Source organism: Papio anubis, chromosome X (assembly GCF_008728515.1).
Source record: "Papio anubis isolate 15944 chromosome X, Panubis1.0, whole genome shotgun sequence".
Lineage (NCBI taxonomy): Eukaryota > Metazoa > Chordata > Mammalia > Primates > Cercopithecidae > Papio > Papio anubis.
The window spans coordinates 41,488,544-41,506,755 of record NC_044996.1 but is presented as its reverse complement, the minus strand read 5'-3'; the positions used below and the strand labels follow the sequence as shown (position 1 = coordinate 41,506,755).

The 18,212-nt window shown below is 42.0% G+C and overlaps 1 protein-coding gene across 3 annotated transcripts in view; it reads left to right on the top strand.

Annotated features, from left to right (window-relative positions):
* The first annotated feature begins 760 nt into the window (after positions 1–760).
* The window catches only part of AMOT (angiomotin), a 67,393-nt gene continuing 49,941 nt past the window's right edge, over positions 761–18,212 (top strand). Inside the window, exons 1-3 of one of the 3 annotated variants that reach the window (XM_031660715.1) lie at positions 761–1,273; positions 9,389–9,466; positions 16,603–16,751. The gene's annotated coding sequence lies outside the window, so the exon portion shown is untranslated. The other 2 variants (XM_021932638.2, XM_031660716.1) reach the window with 2 other exon arrangements.

The window sequence follows — 18,212 nt, the reverse complement described above, 5'->3', positions numbered from 1 at the left end:
ACTACACAATAGCCTCTTGTTTAGTTTTATTAATTTTGAGAACGGGTGGGACAAAGGGATCAGACTGGCGACTCCAGGGCCCAATCGCAAGCGTATACTAGGCCAGGCCGGGCCAACGGGTAGCTGCAAAAGAATGGTGGGCGGGACTTACACTTCAGGGGCCCACTCCGCCCAGGCCGGCGCTCCCAGCCCGCCCAGGGGCGGAGCCTCTGCAGAGCCCCGCCCACGACCCCTCCTCCCTCGCCCCTCAGCTTCTGCGGCCCGCCAACGGGAGCCCGGCAAGCGCCCGGGGTGGGGGAGCGGAGGAAGAAAGAAGGGTGTCTCGCAGAGCTGTGACCTGGGTGGGGGCCTGCTGGTAATAGGAAGCAAGAGGGGAAGGAAAACGAAGCAGCACTGCTCTTTCCTGCATTATTTTAAGCAGGCTTTGGTGGAAGGTGCTTTTCAGCATTTCTATTATTTGTTTTTCTTCCTCCAGCAGTGGGGCGGGGAGCTGCACTGCCTCTCCCACGCGACTATGCCGCGCAGTTGCCGCAGATTATTATTGTAGTCTTTTGCAAAACCCTTTCCTTCTTCCCAGCCAGTCACGGCGCAGACTCTCACGGCTACGGCAACCGAGTCGTGCCCCTCTAGTGGGAAGGCCAGAGCGAGGGTCCCCTGCTTTCGCCCGAGCTCCTGGACCCCGCGGTTCAATTGTTTGAAACTTCCCCGCCCCCCGGCCCCGCCTCTCTTCCGCGCTCCCCCCACTCCTCACTTCCAGGGTCCAGGCAGGCTCCCGCCCTTCTTTCCCCGCCCTCTACTCCGCCTTCCTCCCTAGTCCACCCCCCCGCCCTGCTCCGGGGCGGTCCTAGCCGCTCACCGCAAGAAGAAAAGCCACCCGTTCGTCCCCCTCCCCTACCTCCCATCCTTTGCCCAGGAGCTGCCTTGGCAGTCACGCCCCTTCCTTCCGAGGAGCTTTCTGGCTGCCTAAACTGGTAGACCCTCTGAATTACTCCTCCGTCTCCTCTCTCTTTCGCCTCCTCTTCTCTTAGTTCTCTCCGCCTCCCCCCCAACTACCACCACCTCCAGTCAGTCTCGCCTCCGACCATCCGCTGCTCCACCCTCTGGCCCGGTATCCTGCCTGTCCACTGCCACCAAGGAGAGCCCGGACGGAGCAGCGAGGAGGGGAGCAGCCGGGAGTTGGGGCTTCCCCCCTGCCCATCCCTGGCCGCTGGCCCGGGACCGAAGCCACTTGAGCGAGCAGAGAGTCGTCACCTTGTCTTCATTGCCTTCAGGGGTAGGAGACGCGTGGTTACTTTTCGCGGGGAACTGGGGCAGGAATCCATGGTGGCATGAACTTGGTCGTGCCCTCGGCGTGAGTGAATCGATCTAGGCGCGTGTGGGAACGTCCGTGTGTTCTACTTTCTTTGCAGCTCGCCATTAGTTTTTTTGGATGTGCAGCAAGTTAAATCGGTTAGAGTGTGCGCTGCTTTCCCGTCCTACTTAGGTGAGGAGATGCTAGTGGGTACCACTACTAGTTGGTACTTTTACTTCCTTACCTCCTGGGGTTCTGGTGGGTCTCTAGGTAATTAATCGCATGGAGGAGCTAAAGACCCGAGGGAAGCTGAAATCTACATTTAGCCCAGCATGCATGTCAGTGCTTATCTCAGATAACTAGATAGGTTTCTCCTAAGTGCTTAGGCTTGGGGTGGGGACTCACACTCCCTGAGGCGGGAGCAGGAGGAGTAGGACCGTGAATTCTTGAAGTTTTAAAGTCTGTGTAATCTAAAACACAAGGCTACTCTTTGAGATGTGTGGTGGTGTTTGTGGTGCCTGTGGTGGTGATAGTAATGGTGAGGAGAGAGTTGCCCCTATCTGCTTAGAAGATCCAAAGATGTTAGTAAATAGTTTTGGGGGATCAGGCAGGTGTCTTGAGGGTCCAAGCCTGGGCCACTGCACGTTGGTGCTTCGACAGTAAGATGGGCTTCATGGGTATGTGAAAATCAAGAGAAAGAAAAGTGGGAGGGAAAATAACAGTCTTCAATAGACTGTGAGCAGTTCCTGGTAAATTGCCACTAATAATAATATAATAATTTGCATAAAGGGACTAAATAGAATTAAATGAGCAAGGAAAGAGAAAGTTGGTGAGAAACAGCATTTTCAATCTCTAGTGTATGTTTTAGAACGAATTTTTCAACAACCTGGGATGTTTAGTTCAGTTATCCTCCCTCCCCGCCATGAAGTGTGGAAGTTGGGAGGCAGTTTAAAACTTTTATGAATATAACCCTCTTCTCCCATTGAGAGAGGAAGATAATTAGTCACCATAATCTTCAATGATGAAGGGCTAAGGGTATTTAAGTCTCCTTGAGCTATGCTTTGTGAAAAGTTCTTTCTCAGGCCAGCCTTTGTGAAGCCTTCTCAGTTAGACCTTTCAGCACCCTCATTTAGTAGCTAAGAATAGTTTGAAATGCCGTTTTGAATGTGGTATACATTTTCATCCATCTCCCACCTATCTTCAATTGGACAAGTGCGTCAAGTTTGTAAGTGATGGTGTTCAAAGACTTATTACTGAGATGTCCTTAACCTATTGCTTATTTGGGAACACATTATTTACATACATTTAAAACTAACTTTGGTTGATTTTAATGAGGGAAAGGAAAGTAGGAAGGTAAAGAAGGAACGTTACAGGGTGACAATTTTAAAGGCTATCCTGTTTCAGATCAGCTGGGAGGGAAAAGCTGGCCTGACCAAACTACATTTTATAACTAGCCTGGGACATTTTAACAGCCAGGTGGTTGTAGAGTAGTTGCCTCTATTTACAGATGATAACTCAGGTTCCAACTATTCTGTATGGGTTTATCCGGCGTCATTGACAGACACTTTCTGGCACTACATCATACTTCATTTTAAATTACTTCTTTCCTTGGAAAAGTTTGTGACTTTGTAAAATTGAAAGTGCTTTTTCTACCTTCATGGTCTAGATGTGAAGTAAGCCTCTGACCACGATTGGATGTGGAGTCACTTTTACATGAAATTTGCAGATCTGTTTACCTATTTAAAAGATTTTAGAAAGGGAATTTTAATAATTCATAGTCGATGCAGTTTTGGATTTGGAAATTAAAATCTCATTTCTGGTTTATGAATTTGGATTTATTAGACTAATTCCCAACTAGGACATTTGTAGAGTTGCTTTTTCTTTCTGAGGTTTTGTAAAGACCGCATCAGACTCTAGAATGCTTTAAGAATAGCCTAATCAGAAGGCAGGGGGATGGATACTATGACCTTGAGGTCCCATTGAGTGCCAGAATTCTAAGTGGGTACATCTGCTTCTGTGCCTCTCCCAAGAGCCCTCTCCCAGGGCCTGCGCCTTCTTTAAAAGGGTGTCTTTGTAATTAAGCGGCCCTTCTTCCCCATCCCCCTTTCTTCTTTTGATCCAGCTTTTTAAGGCCTTTTTTTTCCATTTGGAGACAAGAGGGGTTTCTCACACTTTCCTGTTCCCCTCTTAACGCTTCTTTTCCTTTACCCCAGAAAAGTCGCCTGAAGTTCTCAGGATGGTTAGAAGTTGTTTTGTTTTGTTTGGGGCGTGGGGGTGGAGTGGGGGAGTTGTTACCAATGAGGAGAAATAGAGGATATATTCCCTCTTGGGAAATGCTTGCGACCAGGTAGCCTCCTCCATGGAGACTGAGCATTTGGAATGCATGAGAACAGTCTATTCTTGGGGACTGTCTGGTAGAAATTGTCCTTTGCACCCATTAAGCCCAGCTTAAACACACTGAAAGGGGTGGGGAGAGGTGTGTGTGGTCGTAGTGGAGCCTTTTAGGATGGTAAATGGGTAAATGTTTCCAAATCTCCTATTACATCATCTCTTTCTCCCATGGATTCAGTAGGTTTAGTGATCTGCTTGACAAGTTAATTAGCTGGGGACTAAACCAATTTGTTTAGAATTGTGATCCATTGATTTCCTGTCCCCAGGAATTTTTGTTGGTGTTTTACTATGATGTGTTGTCTTTAGTCTTACTTACTTTTCCCTCCTTGCCGCCTTTTGTGGACTTTGGTCCAAAATCTAGGGTTCCACCCCCAAGTCAAAGGTTAGAATTTTGTCCCAGGAACTAAGGGGGTATTAAACAGGCTAGCCATACTACATTACTCTCCTCCATGGTGGGCTTCTGACCCCTTTTAACCCAGAGAAAGGAGGGAAGTCGCCCCTTCCACACACAACACACACAATCTGAACAAAAAAAAAAGAAAAAGAAAAAGAAAAAGAAAGAAAGAAAATAGGAGGTCATTTGCTTTATAAAAGAATCCACAACAGGTTTCTTTGTAAGTACTAGCTTTCCTAGTTAGTGCCTTTAAACTATGACTTGATATATAAAAATTCACTCTAACTGGGCCTTCTCGGAAGTATATTTATTGCATAAAGGAATACATAAGAATTTGTAATGATTATCACTTAAATTAAGTGAGGCCATTATTTGGCCTTTGAAATCTTTTTGTTATATGGAATGGAGTTAGTTAATTGTCTAAATCATCCTGGCTTGTAATAATGCTGGCCACGTTAGCTCCGGCCTACAACTGCTTGCAGAAGAAAGCTAGTATTACTTTTTGAAAATAAATCAGACTTTATAGATTTTGAACAATTCTAAGGATGAGACTATCCACCCCATATAGGTAAAATATTTTATTTCCAGTTACTGTGTTTTACTAACCCAGGGATCTAGAAAGTTATTTCTAGTAAATAATGGCTACTGATGCCACTTTTAACCTAAGAATCTGCAATAAGATTTCCTAGTGAGCCTACTGGTGAGAAGGACCTGGGCTCTAGGCCCAACCGTAACTGGGTTTACTACCTCTGTTAAGTTTTTTTTTTTTTCCACTGTAAATTGTGGATTTGGACAGGGTGATTTTGAGAGCCAGTTCTCATAAGTTTATGGTTTTCTTTCTAGGCCTCAATATCGAGTATGAATGTGAATGATTGCTACTAGAATGAAGTGCAACCATTGTTAGAAATTCAATCATCTAGTCATCATGTTAAAAAAAAAAAAAAAAAAGATCCTGTAAGGATATATGAATATAGATGCATCATGTTTTATATTTTAACAACCCAACATTAAGAAGCTAAGACTCTATCCAAAACTTCAAGAATTCCGTCATCCTAACAGATCACCTGCTTTCATTTTTTCTAGTTCCTTTCAAGTCCTGGTTCCTGTACTAACATGAATTTTAGAAAATTGGAGCCACAGATATATACAATGTTGCTTTTCAATAAGAGCCCACCTAAGACTTAGCTTTGTAAACCCATGTGGAGGAAAGAAGTCAGAATCTAATGGAGGACACATGAAGACTCCCATATATTTTGTTTCTCAAATGCCAGGAGAAGCTGATGGATATAATAAGTAATCCCTAAACACTCTGTGATTCAGGAATTGTTCATGTATCTAGCAAGGCTGTTAATTTAATTTGTTTGACCTCCTGTTATCTCTCCCCCATTCTTGTTAACAACAGCAACAACAGCAACAAAAATTAGGGTCCACTGTTTACCTTGTCTAAATCATTGGCAATGATTTTTAAATCACTGTATAGTGATATGCCATCAAGTGAGTACAAATTTGGGTGGACTATGAAATCTTCAGAATGAGAAAGGAGAAGCAGGACAGCACAGATATACTTGTTTTATAGCATGGAAAATAATACGTTTAAATTAGACTAAAAGATAGCAAAGAAACTAAGGATTTTAGACAGTTAAATAAAAGACAATACGTGCAGCAGCAGAATGGCCCACGCGTAATGGGTTCTTCATCTGAGGTCTTCACCATGTAGTGAAAGTTCAGTTTCATAGTTCTTTAATTTTCCTTTGATAACAAAGGTATGGTATACATGTGATCTCTAAGATTTGATGGATTCACCGGATGTGGTGGCTCACGCCTGTAATCCCGGCACTTTGGGAGGCAGTGGCGGGCAGATCACCTAAGGTCAGGAGTTTGAGACCAGCCTGTCCAACGTGGTGAAACTCCCGACTCTGCTAAAAATACAGAATTACCTGGGTGTGGTGGCGCATGTCTGTAATCCCAGCTACTCGGGAAACTGAGGGACAAATTGCTTGAACCCAGGAGGCGGAGGTTGCAGTAAGCCAAGATCACGCCATTGCACTCTACCCTGGGCAACAAGAGCAAAAATAAAAAAATAAAAAAATAAAAAAAATTGATGGATTCATTCCTGGAAACCAGTGGCTCATCATAAATTAGATTAAATTTCTCTAACTGGAGTAGAAAGTGCGGTACAGGTTTTTAGTATTTAGAAAGTACCAAATGAGGAACAGGAACTTTTTTTTTTTTTTGGTAATATATGATCCTGGAGAAAATGCAAATGGATGTATTTGCCAATGTTTCCTAAGGCAGCTGTTGAAAATCTACCTTTTAAGTCTGTGGGCTTGCCTTGACATTTGTAAAGGCACTTTCACTCTTGCCCTAACTCTATGAAATATCATTAGCCTGTGTGACTTGAAGCCGGGATCTGGTTTTCTCTGCCCGGCCCTTCTCTGGCTTACCATGTGACCAAGGGTAAATGAATTAGCCGCTCTAAGCTTCAGTTACCCTTCTGGGAAGCAAGGATATTAATACCTCACAGAGGTGTTTCGGCATGCTTCATATTGGGCACATGCTTTGAGGTCATTGGATGAAAGGTGTTTGCATGATGGCAAAGCAGGCTTATTATAGGGTCTTGAGCAGGTGTTCCTTTTTAATGAGCTTTGCTCTCTCATAACATACAGTGCCCTTTGGTGCCCCATTGCCTTACTAACTGTAATTACCATTAACCCAACATTTGTATTATTGGCCGTCTCGGCTTTTTGAACAAAAAAAAATTAAACAGTTTTGTACTGTGTGGTAAGTTGAGGTACAAATAAGAGAACTCTAGTATCTTACAGGGTGGTGAAAAATAGCTTCAAAAAGAAACGTTAGTTGAAAAGGACTATAGAGATCAGTGACTTCTTCAAAGCTCCTCCAAAAGGTGAAAAAGAATAAAGCACACTTCTGTGTGTGTGCGCATGCGCGTTTTAAGGGAGAAAGTTTTCAGTAATATTTGCTTGTGACACATACTGATGATAGCCAGTAACTGAAACCCAGCCATTGTAGCGTTTTATACACAGCTGGTTTTTATTAATGATGGAATATTTATGCTTGCTGTACAATTCGTGGCTCATTTCCATGTGTATGTCAGAACTTAAATACCCCCAAAAGAAACATTAAGATAACATGAAATATAAATGTGGCCAAGCTAGAAAGGGTGGATTTGGTGGAGAGTCTCCCTTATTCTTATTGGTGTCACATCAGATCACAATAACTGTGCTGCCCCTCTACCAACCTTAGGCATTGATACAGATCTTTTTTCCCCTTATATATACCCCATAGCAAACTTCACATTTCAGTCTTTTTGATGTGGACAAATGATCTGCTCTCCCCTTTATAATGCAGATAAAACTGATGTATGTGTTTTTTAAGAGCATATTTTCCCTGCACATGCTTCTCATTATCCGAGAGGCCTGGACTCAATCAGTAAAGGAGCAGAGAAACCACATAATTGAAAGGAGAATGACGGTGGTGCATACTTGGAATATTTGTGGGAAGGGGATTGCTGACATCAGAAAATGTAGTGGCCTGAGTGTTAACAGCATGGAAGAGAAATCAGCTTTCTGTGTTTCTGTGTTTTGAAAATTATTTTTAAGGGAATAAAAATATGGGCCAGGTTTGACATCCTTTTATGAAGTTGCCCTGGAAACTTTGATGAAGATTGTTAAAGAATAGCTCAATTAAAACCTTCCCCATTAGAAGCTAATTAGTACATCCCTTATTCATTTTGGTTGTTTTCAAGGGGCATGTATTTGCATTGAATTAGTGACATTTGTTCCATGTGATAGCAAACTAAGATAAAAATCACAGATGGGGAAAATTATTTAGATTGCCTGTTTTGAAGAAACCTAATTTCCTCTTTATTACATTTAGATTTTCAGTTCAGATTTTCGTTTTACTATGTTTATATACAATGGTCACATTTTAGTGTGGTAGCCAGTTTTGCTTTCTGGATCATGGACTGTAAACCAAAGCTTATTTGAATTTCCCGTATGAATTAGAGAAATAGAACAAATGACAATAAACCATTTTATTAAGGTAAGATTTCATTTTTTTTTTTTCTTGTACAATTAGTTTCTCTTTGGTCTATGTGTGTGTGCCTGAGAGAGAGAGTTGGGGAGGCAGATTTTTTTTTAAAAGCAAACAATTTTTGAAGCTAAGAAAATTTTGATGACCCCCTTTACTCCCAGGAACATTCTATCTGCCTCAGGCTGCCAGTTGGGCTTTTGTTAGGGAAATATGATGAATTTTCTGACCTGGTGCTTTCTGTGACCAGGCTAAGCGGTTCTCCCCTGGAAGCCTGAAGGAGAGAGGTTATGGTGAGAACAGGAGTGCAAGATTTCTAGCAGGTTCTTTTTACTGTACTCCACTTTTTTTTTTTTTTTTTTTTTTTAAGGGGGTGAGTATTTGCTTCTGAGATTTCAGGGTCGTTTGCAGTAGAGTCCATGCTGTGTAGCTAAATACAAAATATGGGCCTGTTGTGGCCCTCCTTTCCCCCATCACTTTAGGTGACGGTCATTCTGTACCTAGGTTCTCTGACGCTGTGCCTACGGCGTAGGTGTATGCCTGCAGTAGTTTGTGCAAGTGAGAAAGTTAGCTGGGTTATATGATTTGTGGTTTAATCTCACTCTAGTCCTTCTTGGGAAGGCAGGGTTTAGATTCAGTTCTGCAATGGCACCACAGGCAAGGCAGGTTCCCTGTGCTTGCAAGGCAACAGCAGGAGGAGGAGGGGCTGCCTTCTGCCTTCAGAGAGTGACTCAGACCCTTCGGTATGAAGATATGAAATGCTGGCTCCTGTCCATGCACCTGCTGGATGCCACACCTGCAGTCAGCACCTGAGCCCCACTCAGACACAAAAACCAGACTGAAGGCAGATGGGGCTCCCTTGAAAAGGGGCACAGCAAAACAGGGAGCTCTCAATTATGTTAGTAGAGCCCCACTGGGAATTGGGTTTAGTCATCCCAGTGTTGATGTGGGGGAACAGATTACTTTCTTTTAGATGCAGCTCACTCACTTGCTCAAGATACTGTTGGAGTGCTTCAGGAGTTTGCTTTCCTAATGAATTTCTCTTGTGAACTGTCCTCTTAAAAACTGGAGAGGCAGTTCCATGGAGGGTTATGTCTTAGAACCAAGGAAGTCACAAGACCTGGATTCCAATGTTGGCCCTACCAATGGGCAGCAGTGAAATTCTGTTCCAATTAGTTATGATTAGCTATCTGTTCTGGACTTGAGCTTCCCTCTCCAGTTCTAAAATGGAATTAATCACATCTGCCTTTATTTCCCCACAGAGCTGCCGAGAAGGACAAATAAAATAGCAGAAGTGAAAGAGCTTTTGTTTCCTTAGAAGGAAGGCTGAGAAACTAAAGGTAACAATAACATTATTATTGTTGTTATTCCATGTCTTTCTTTGTTTTCTTCTCCTGCTGTGGCCTCTAGCAAAGTTTTGGGAAAGTTATTTACTCGGAATGCAACTATTAAGCACATTTTATGTACCAGTTAATGTTTTAGGTATTGGGATGGATACAATGAAAAATCACACACCCAGCCCATGCCCTCTAAGATCTTACAGTCTAGCAACTTCCATTTCCATTTCTGGCTCAACCCGTAATGGTGATTGCTACAGGGGCACTCAGAAGCTTAAAAGGTGAGAGTTAACTTTTTTTTCTCTCCGCACTACAGCTGGGGATTTCTGTCCCTGGAGCTGAGTATTCCAAGGTCTAGATTGGAGATATATGGGAGGAAAGGCCATGGGGACAAATAAAGGAATTTCTTTCCCTCCCACATTTGCAAAGTACCTAACCCTTAAATGACCATTTTTTTTTTCCAGAAGTTCATGTTTAGTTTCATCCTGGGTTCTGTTCTGTTCCTAGTCAATATGCTCTAGTCCTCTCTTACGACCTTAGCTGTCATCCATATGCTAATGACTCCCAAAGATATATCTCAACCTATCTTTGATGTCAAGTTGGTTATCACATTCCATGTCTTCTACTCAGCTCATAGGTTTTTGGTGTTTTCCTCCTCTTGGAAGCTTTTTCAGGTAGCCCAGGGTTTTTTGCAGAGCGCTATGTGTTGCTGGAGCTATCGGCTCATACCTCTGTTCTCCTGTTGAGTTGGGCCTCCTCTGCCTGACTGGGAGCTCCTCAAGGACTGGGCTCTGTTTTATTTATTTATTTATTTATTTATTTATTTATTTATTATTTATTTATTTATTACCACCCTTGGGCTTACCTAGCACAATGTCTGGCTACAGTTAAGTGCTCAATAAAAGTTTATGGAAAATTTGCTGTGATAAGTGTCATCATAGAGAATTAATTTTCCATATTGAGCAGAGTTGAGGTCAGGAATAGATGGAGAGGGATTAGGGAAAAATCTTCAAAGAGAAGGTAGAAAGCAGAACTGCCTTATTTTGAGAGTTCTGGCTAAGAAGTCACGGAAAGAATGCCTGTTGTGTCCACTCTTGCTAAGCCAGGGGCATCTCTGACCTATTGCCTCCCCTGCTTTAGGACTGGATGACTTTTATGGTCAGGTCTGCAAAATAAACCTCTGTCTATAATACATTGACCATTTAAGACAGGTGTCACTTAGTCATATAATACTAAACAGGGCTGACCTTAAATGTGCCACCTTAACTGAGGCTGAAAATAGAGCTACACTCACAGGCTCATTGATCATGCCTGCTTAGTTCTATAAAGCAAAATGTCCCTTAAGATATATTGAAGATTGGGATTTAAAAACTGACAAATTCAGTTCTCAGAATGTAAGCAGGTTGGGTCACAAGAACTGAATGTCTTCAAGCTGACTGTCAGATCTTTCCAAGGGCAAAAATGAAAGATGATATAAGCTATTACAGGCCATGAACCTGTTCTCACCCACCTGATGCTTTTACTAATTAGCTTCTTGGCTGGGTGGCAATTTGGGGCAAGTGCATGCAAGCTGGATTCACAGGGGAGCCCACATTCCACTCTGCCATTTCGCAAGCCACTGGGATACTACACTGCTTCTCTTGGCTTCTTTCCCTCCCAGGAGCCCTGCTCTGCCCTGGTGGAAAAATGAGAGCAGGATAATTTTTCGTTAAATGAGGGAGGGATTTCATGGGACTCTGGTGTTTTGCTAATTTTATTTTTTAGTGGGTTGTCTAAAAACATTTATGCTTCTTGACCCATCAGTTTCACTTCTAGGATTCTATCATGAAGAAACAACCTACAGTATTGAAAAAGGTTCAATCACACAGTGTTTTTGTAACATTATTTAGACTAGCATAAAATTGGAAGCAATTTACATGTCTTAATAATTGAAGAATGGGTAAGTGAATGCTGATACACTTGTTTAATGCACTATTATGCAGCCATTACGATGTTATGAAGTTATGCCACAACATGGAAAAAGTATTTATGATGAGGTAAAATGCAGGATCCAAAATTACATCTTACTAATAATTCATTGCTTTGTAAAAACACAAATACACATAGGAACACTAAAGGAAATATAATGTTAACAATGCTTAAGTTGAGGTGCTGGGATTATAAGTGATTTTTTCTTTATTAAAAATATGTGCATGCTGTGCTTATATTACTTGTAAAATAAAATATAAGTAGACATGAAAAATGGGCGGTCTGGCATTGGAGGTTAGAGATTGGTGAAGCAGGCAGCTTCTAGGTATATTCTTAAACTTTTCTCATTTTAGGCTCCATCTAATTACAGGGACCCTTTATACTTTTCCTGAGATAATAAAGAAGGGGATGTGAAGACATAGTCTACTCCTCTTTGGGAATGGATGTGTGTGCTGGGGGATAGAGGGAGATGGCAACAGGATTCTCCTTGCTACACAGTATGTCACTGCTCACATCCACTTCAGGGTTGATCACTTTTGTTGCCTATAAACATGTTCAAGGTAATTGCTTCAGAACAAGGCAAAGTCAAACTGGGACCAAAAACGACCAAGACCTTGAGTTACCATCCCAGAAACGGATCTCTCACACTGATCCTCAGTAAGATTTGGAAATGCCAAGGCCTTGCTGTGGTTCTTAAAATAATTTTTCAACCTAATCTAATAGGGTGGTGCAAAAATAATTGCGGTATTTGCAATGCAATGTCCTTGCATTGCTATAAATACCTGAGACAGGGTAATTTATAAAGAAAAGAGTTTTAATTGGCTCACAGTTCGGCAGGCTTTATGGGAAGCATGGTGCGAACATCTACTTGGCTTTGGGGTGGGGGCCTCAGGAAGCTTGCAATCATGGCAGAAGGCGATGGGGGAGCAGGCACATCACATGGCAAAAGCAAGAGACAACGGGGGAAGATGCCACACATTTTTAAACAACCAGATCTCATGAGAACTCACTGTCAGAACAGCACCAAGAAGATCTGCCCCCATAATCCAATCACCTCCCACCAAACCTCACAATTCAACATGAGATTTGGGCAAGGACATACCTCCAAACTATATCGTAGAGGTAGAGATAAGAACAAAGAAGAGTCAGGGCTGACTCTTCTCTTAAGCCTTTTCTTGAACTAATGCTAGAATTAAGTAAGAGCCAATGCCAAGCTGGTATGATATTGAACAGACCTGAAATTGGGGGCCTGGAGACATCAATCCGTGGAGGTTCATGTTGCTGTTCAATCCACCTCACATCTTAGCCTAAAAAGTGGATTTGCAAAGCCTTTCTATAGTAGTACTTCTAGCTGAACACTTCCCCCTTACCTCCTTGAATTTTCCTTCCTTCCATTAACATTTTACTTCCAATGGAACTGGAAAATCAGTGGTGGCATTAAAGCAGGTTTATAGTCTTTTAAAACCAGGGTCAATTCTATGTAATAAGTAGTTATTAAGCATCTTCTTTGTACAGGCAAATAATGCTAGATAATATGTTGTAGTGGAAGGGTTCTTGCCCTAGGCATTATAAAAACTTTCATTTTGGTCCTGGCTCTCTCTTACCCTTTGAGGCCCTGGCATCTTCATCTATACAAGAAGAGGGTGGGACCACTGGGTTGTCTCCCAAGAGCCTTTCCAGTTCTGGGTTTCAATGATCTAAGGACCCCTGTGTGGTAGACTGAGTTGCAAATAAAGGTTCTTTTTTTTTTTTTTTTTTTTTAAGTTTCTTTAAAAAAAAAAAACCTTCATAAAATTGCTGTACACTTCTAAAAAAAAGAGGCTACTTTGAAATAACAGTGACAGTGATAGCTTACTTTTATTGAGGCCTTATTATGTGCCAGTCTCCATGCTTAGCACTCTACATGGATTAATTCCCGTAATCTTTATAACAACCCTGTGAAGTATGAGCACCATTATCCCTATTTTGCAGATGATGAAATTGAGACTTGGGAGATCAGGAGACATGTACAAGGTCTGTTAGTAAACCATACATCCAGGATTTAAACTTGGGCAGTGTGACTCTAGGCCCAGACTCTGTGCCACGGTGTTTATGATGCCTACCCGTTACCTGTTGAAAGTTTAGAGATAACCTGCAAAAGGACCATTGTTTTTTCACATCCCAAATGAAGTGAATTGGTATCTTAGGTTGCAAGAGTGTTGGGACAGGTATTCTCTAGGGTACTTTGGCTACAATATGGACCAACCTGAGAGAACGTAAGAATTTACTGGGGCCTCTCGCTTTTTGTGAGAGGTTGTGTGTGTGTGTGTGTGTTTGCACAAATACATACACATAGGTACAGGGAAAACTTTGAACTGGCCCAGATAAGGGAGTCAAATTGGATGAAACAAGTTGACCAAGATTTAGCAGAGAAACAGCTTTCTTAGACTTAGATTCTTTATCCTGGTTGGGTAGAATGAGAGGTAGGGGCAGAATGCGGGAGGGTATAGAAGAGGAGATAGAAAGAAGATCTTATAGGCATATTGCAAAATTTATTTGAAGGGTGGGAATTTGGTCTGTCCTGACCACCTTGTAATGTGGATTTTCTGGGACTTGTCTTGGGAAACATCTAGGCCTTCATTAATATGTTTTGGCTCAACCTCACAGGTGTATTGAGAGAGGCCAATGACTGCAAATGGAGTAAGAATTTAGCTTGGCCTTGCTTCCCTGTTGTTATAGAACAGTTGATTATGTAGATTCAAATTGCATTTGTAAAGACAGAACCACAATTATTCTTTTTTTTCCTATCAAATATTCTCAGAGACAGTCTGTGTGCCCAGGAAAAACAAAGTTATTTTATTGATTGAAGATGATGTCAGACCCCTGGCAGTGGCATGATTAAAGCTACAGGGAGATTAAAGGTTACAGAGTTCATACTATTTTAGTTCTTGTGCATGAAACAAGGAGTCTTTTCCTTTCCTTTCTCAAATACATGGAGTAGTGTTTTCTTCATTATGTGACTCTTGACATGTAGATGAACATAAGTTCTTCAAGAAGAAAATAGTAAACTGGAAAGGACTCTGCAAAGCTTTTTCCTTAGGCTGATTTCTTTTTCTGTTTTAAACAGAGACAAAGATGGCACGAGGGGGGTGAGGGTAGGGGAACGATCTGTGTCCAGTTAACATAAAGTGATTTGGGTTTTGAAAAGGATATGGAGGGGCCGAGTGTGATGACTCACGCCTGTAATCCCAACACTTTGAGAGACCGAGGCAGGCAGATCACCTGAGGTCAGGAGTTCAAGACCAGCCTGGCCATCATGGCGAAACCCCGACTCTACTAAAAATATGAAAATCAGCCAGGCATGGTGACACATAGCTGTAATCCTGGCTACATGGGAGGCTGAGGCAGGAGAATAACTTGAACCTGGGAGGCAGAGGTTACAAGGAGCCTAGATCCTGCCATTGTACTCCAGCCTGGGTGACATAGCAAGACTCCATCTCAAAAATAGATTAAATAAATAAATAAATAAATAAATAAGAAAAGGATACAGAGGACAAAATTGAGAGAAGAAAGACCTTGCACGAGTAAAGTTTTCTCAGTGAAGAGCCGAGTATCAGGAGAAAACCAGTAATATCAGCCTGAAGAATCTAAATCGTACTGGAAAATAATCATATGGTAGTTTCTCTCCAGGGACTCAAGTTTAAAAGCCTTGGGCGGTTTTCTGGTGTTTCAGTTGAAAAAGGAAAAAAAAAAAAAAGGATGAATGTTTTGTTCAGAATTGGACAATAGAAGCCGGTGGTTATGTACCATAGCTCTGTCAAAAGTCCAGCTTTGATTCCAATTAGAAGTTGTTCCTCTGCTTCAAAATTAGGGGAGACACCCTAAAATAATTACCTTGCAGATTTGAGATGATTTTGCTTTTGATCATGATTATATGTTGTGCCAAAACAAGATGGAAAGACACATTTCCGTGTTTGTTCACTGTATGTCTGTTCACTTTATTTTTGGCAACATTGCAAGGAAATAATGTTAAATTAATCACTTTGTGGTTTTGTGGATTTTTTAAAAACTTGAATGTTTTGAACATGCTCTCAAAATACAGAGATGTTTGTGTACTTCTTTTGCATTGCTTTCCTCCTCTCATGGAGTGGATTAAGCCTTTCCTTTAAGTGATATGAATGAATCATAGATAGGCCAGGACAGAAGATAGGAATGTGGTTCATGTGCATCTCACTTAAACTCCTGAGTCTTAGAATCATTTTGATTAGGCTGACAAGGCTTTGCAGAGAGTCCAAGCAGAAATTAGACGTAAGGACTATCTCAAATCCAGGTCTATTATGCATTTGCATCTAGTCTATATAATGTAAGTCTGTGAGTTTTTTTTTTTTTTTTTGCTGAGACACCGGGGCAATCGAAGTGCCAAGAAAGCAAGTGGAGGCATCTTCTGCTTGGAGAAGGGTTGCACTCTGTGTTGGGAAGGGCAGTCTACTTTCCTACTCCAAGAATGGATGGACCGTTGATTAGATGATCAGAGTGTAAGCTCCATGAGGGCAGGGATTATATTTTATGTGTCTTTGCAGCCCTTATTATGTCTAGCATGAGGCTGACACATGTGTGGAATAGTCGATAAATACTTAATAAATACTTAATGACTTGGTTGAAAAGAAGTTGCCCCCCTCCCGCCCCACCTATCTGAGCTTGAGGCACTCAAATTGGGAGCCTCACTGAGTGTTGTTTTTTTGACCAAAAACCTACCTTATGATGACTGCACTCCCTTCTGGGATGTGGGACAGTGAGCCTCACTAACCTCCCCTGCTACTAATAGCAGTTTAAAGGTTGCACCCTAAAGGCGACAGTGGTTTTGGCTTTTGTCATCATCCACCCTTCCAACTTGGAATGGAAGTGGTAGCTTTCTAGGGCTGTGAGGTCAGAACAGAGCAAGCCTTTCTAGTCTCAGACCTGAACATTTCCATCACTGGAGACCGGCCTGGCTTTCCGGACACAGCTGCTGGACACTGAGGTTTCTTTTCTGCCCTAGTGGAGATGGACTCTGCTACTCATTTAAAAGCCAAGCACCATAGGAGGACAAGTCATTCTCTTGGAAGAACTGGTTTGGTTAACTGCTGGCCATTGGTGGCAAAATAGAAACGACGTTTTTATTTCTCCCTCCCTTCCCCTCCTGAACATTTCAGAGTGACCAGTGGTTGGACTCTTGGCGGCGCTTACCCTGAACCTGAGTGTTAGGGGAGAGGGAATCTGCCGTTGCGGTTTCTGGAGCTGCTCATAAGCAAGAATTCCCTATCCTGATCAAGGCTTTAAGCCTAAAAGAAAGCAGAAATAGGTATGGAATATTTCTGTGTGTGTGTGTGTGTGTGTGTGTGTGTGCGCGTGTGCATGTGTGTATGCATGTGTGACTGCGTGCATGCAGGGTGGGGTGGATGTGACGTGGGAGGGGGTGGTATACTTTTCAGGGTCCAGGGCAGCTCAGTGTCTGCATTTCCCTGCCTTGCAGGGAGCGTATGTAAGTCATTTTTGCTTTAACACCATACATGTTCCTGTTTCCATTTTTTGAGCAAGGAAAAGTAATTTGGTAGTCATCTCTCTAGTTTTGGGCACCAAAAAAGATTTATATATTATGCTTGTCAACCTATCAGAATATCCCAATTTGACAGTTCAAGTACAGGAGTCCTGGAGGCACATTGGGAGGAATGGAAAAGGGACTGGTTGCTTACCCCACTGGTGTGCACTTTCCAAGAGAATATGATGAAGGGGACTTTGGAGGGTCCCTTAGTGTTGTCAGACTGCCCAGCACAACAGTTGGAAGCCAGGTAGCGGTAACCAACAAGAAGTGAAGAGAGAAGATGAACTTTCTTCATATACTATATATACATTCTGGGTCACTCTGTCTCTGCATGACCAAAGGAAGGGGGTTCATGTTTCCAGAGAGATTGCAGGCCACTTAATATCATAGAAATAAGAGCCTGGGAGCCAGGGATCCACAGTTGCCATCTAGAAACGTGATGCGGGTTAAATTGACCTTTATTGTGACTTTTTGTGTGACATTATCTTCATTCTCCACCAATTACTAAAGATCCTTAAAGTGAGAGTTTCATTATTGAACATTATTATTTAATTCCAATACTTAACATGACAGATTCTGTCCAAAGAATTTTTGAATCTCTAATGAATTAGTGGATACTGTACAGTGCTGAGAGAGAGAAGTCATCTACCAGTCATTTTTCAGTTGAGAAAATAGACGTCAAGAAAAGAGGAATCAGTTGTATACCCTGTAAACCAATAATATGATTAGAATTTGAATATTAAATTGTGTTACTAAAGTTATCAGTTTCAGTCAACCCATATTACCTGTTTAGAAGAATTGGTGGTGAGGGAGGGGATATGCTAATCATACACCCTTTCCAGAAGGATGGTCTTTATATTTTTCAATTTCTAAATTTTGTCAGAGGCGCACTTCAAATAAAAGAGGCTTCCCCTTTAAGCTTCTCCTACCCAATAACAACAACAACACATCTCAATGACTATTTCGGGAGGGCTGAAAGGCAACTTTGTCAGTAATAAGTATTCCAAGTCCTTCTCTTATTAAGCCAAGCAGCATCCAAAATGGATACTACAAAAATGATTTTTTAAAAAGATGTTTCAGAGCCTTATGAGATCAGAGAAAAAGATTTGCATCGAGGCAGGGATCATTACTATCTGGTGCAAGCCAAGCTCTCTTCACCTTTTATTTATTTGAGTCTTTATTTTGCATTTTGTAGCTCGCTTCATATGCTGAGCTGCTTTA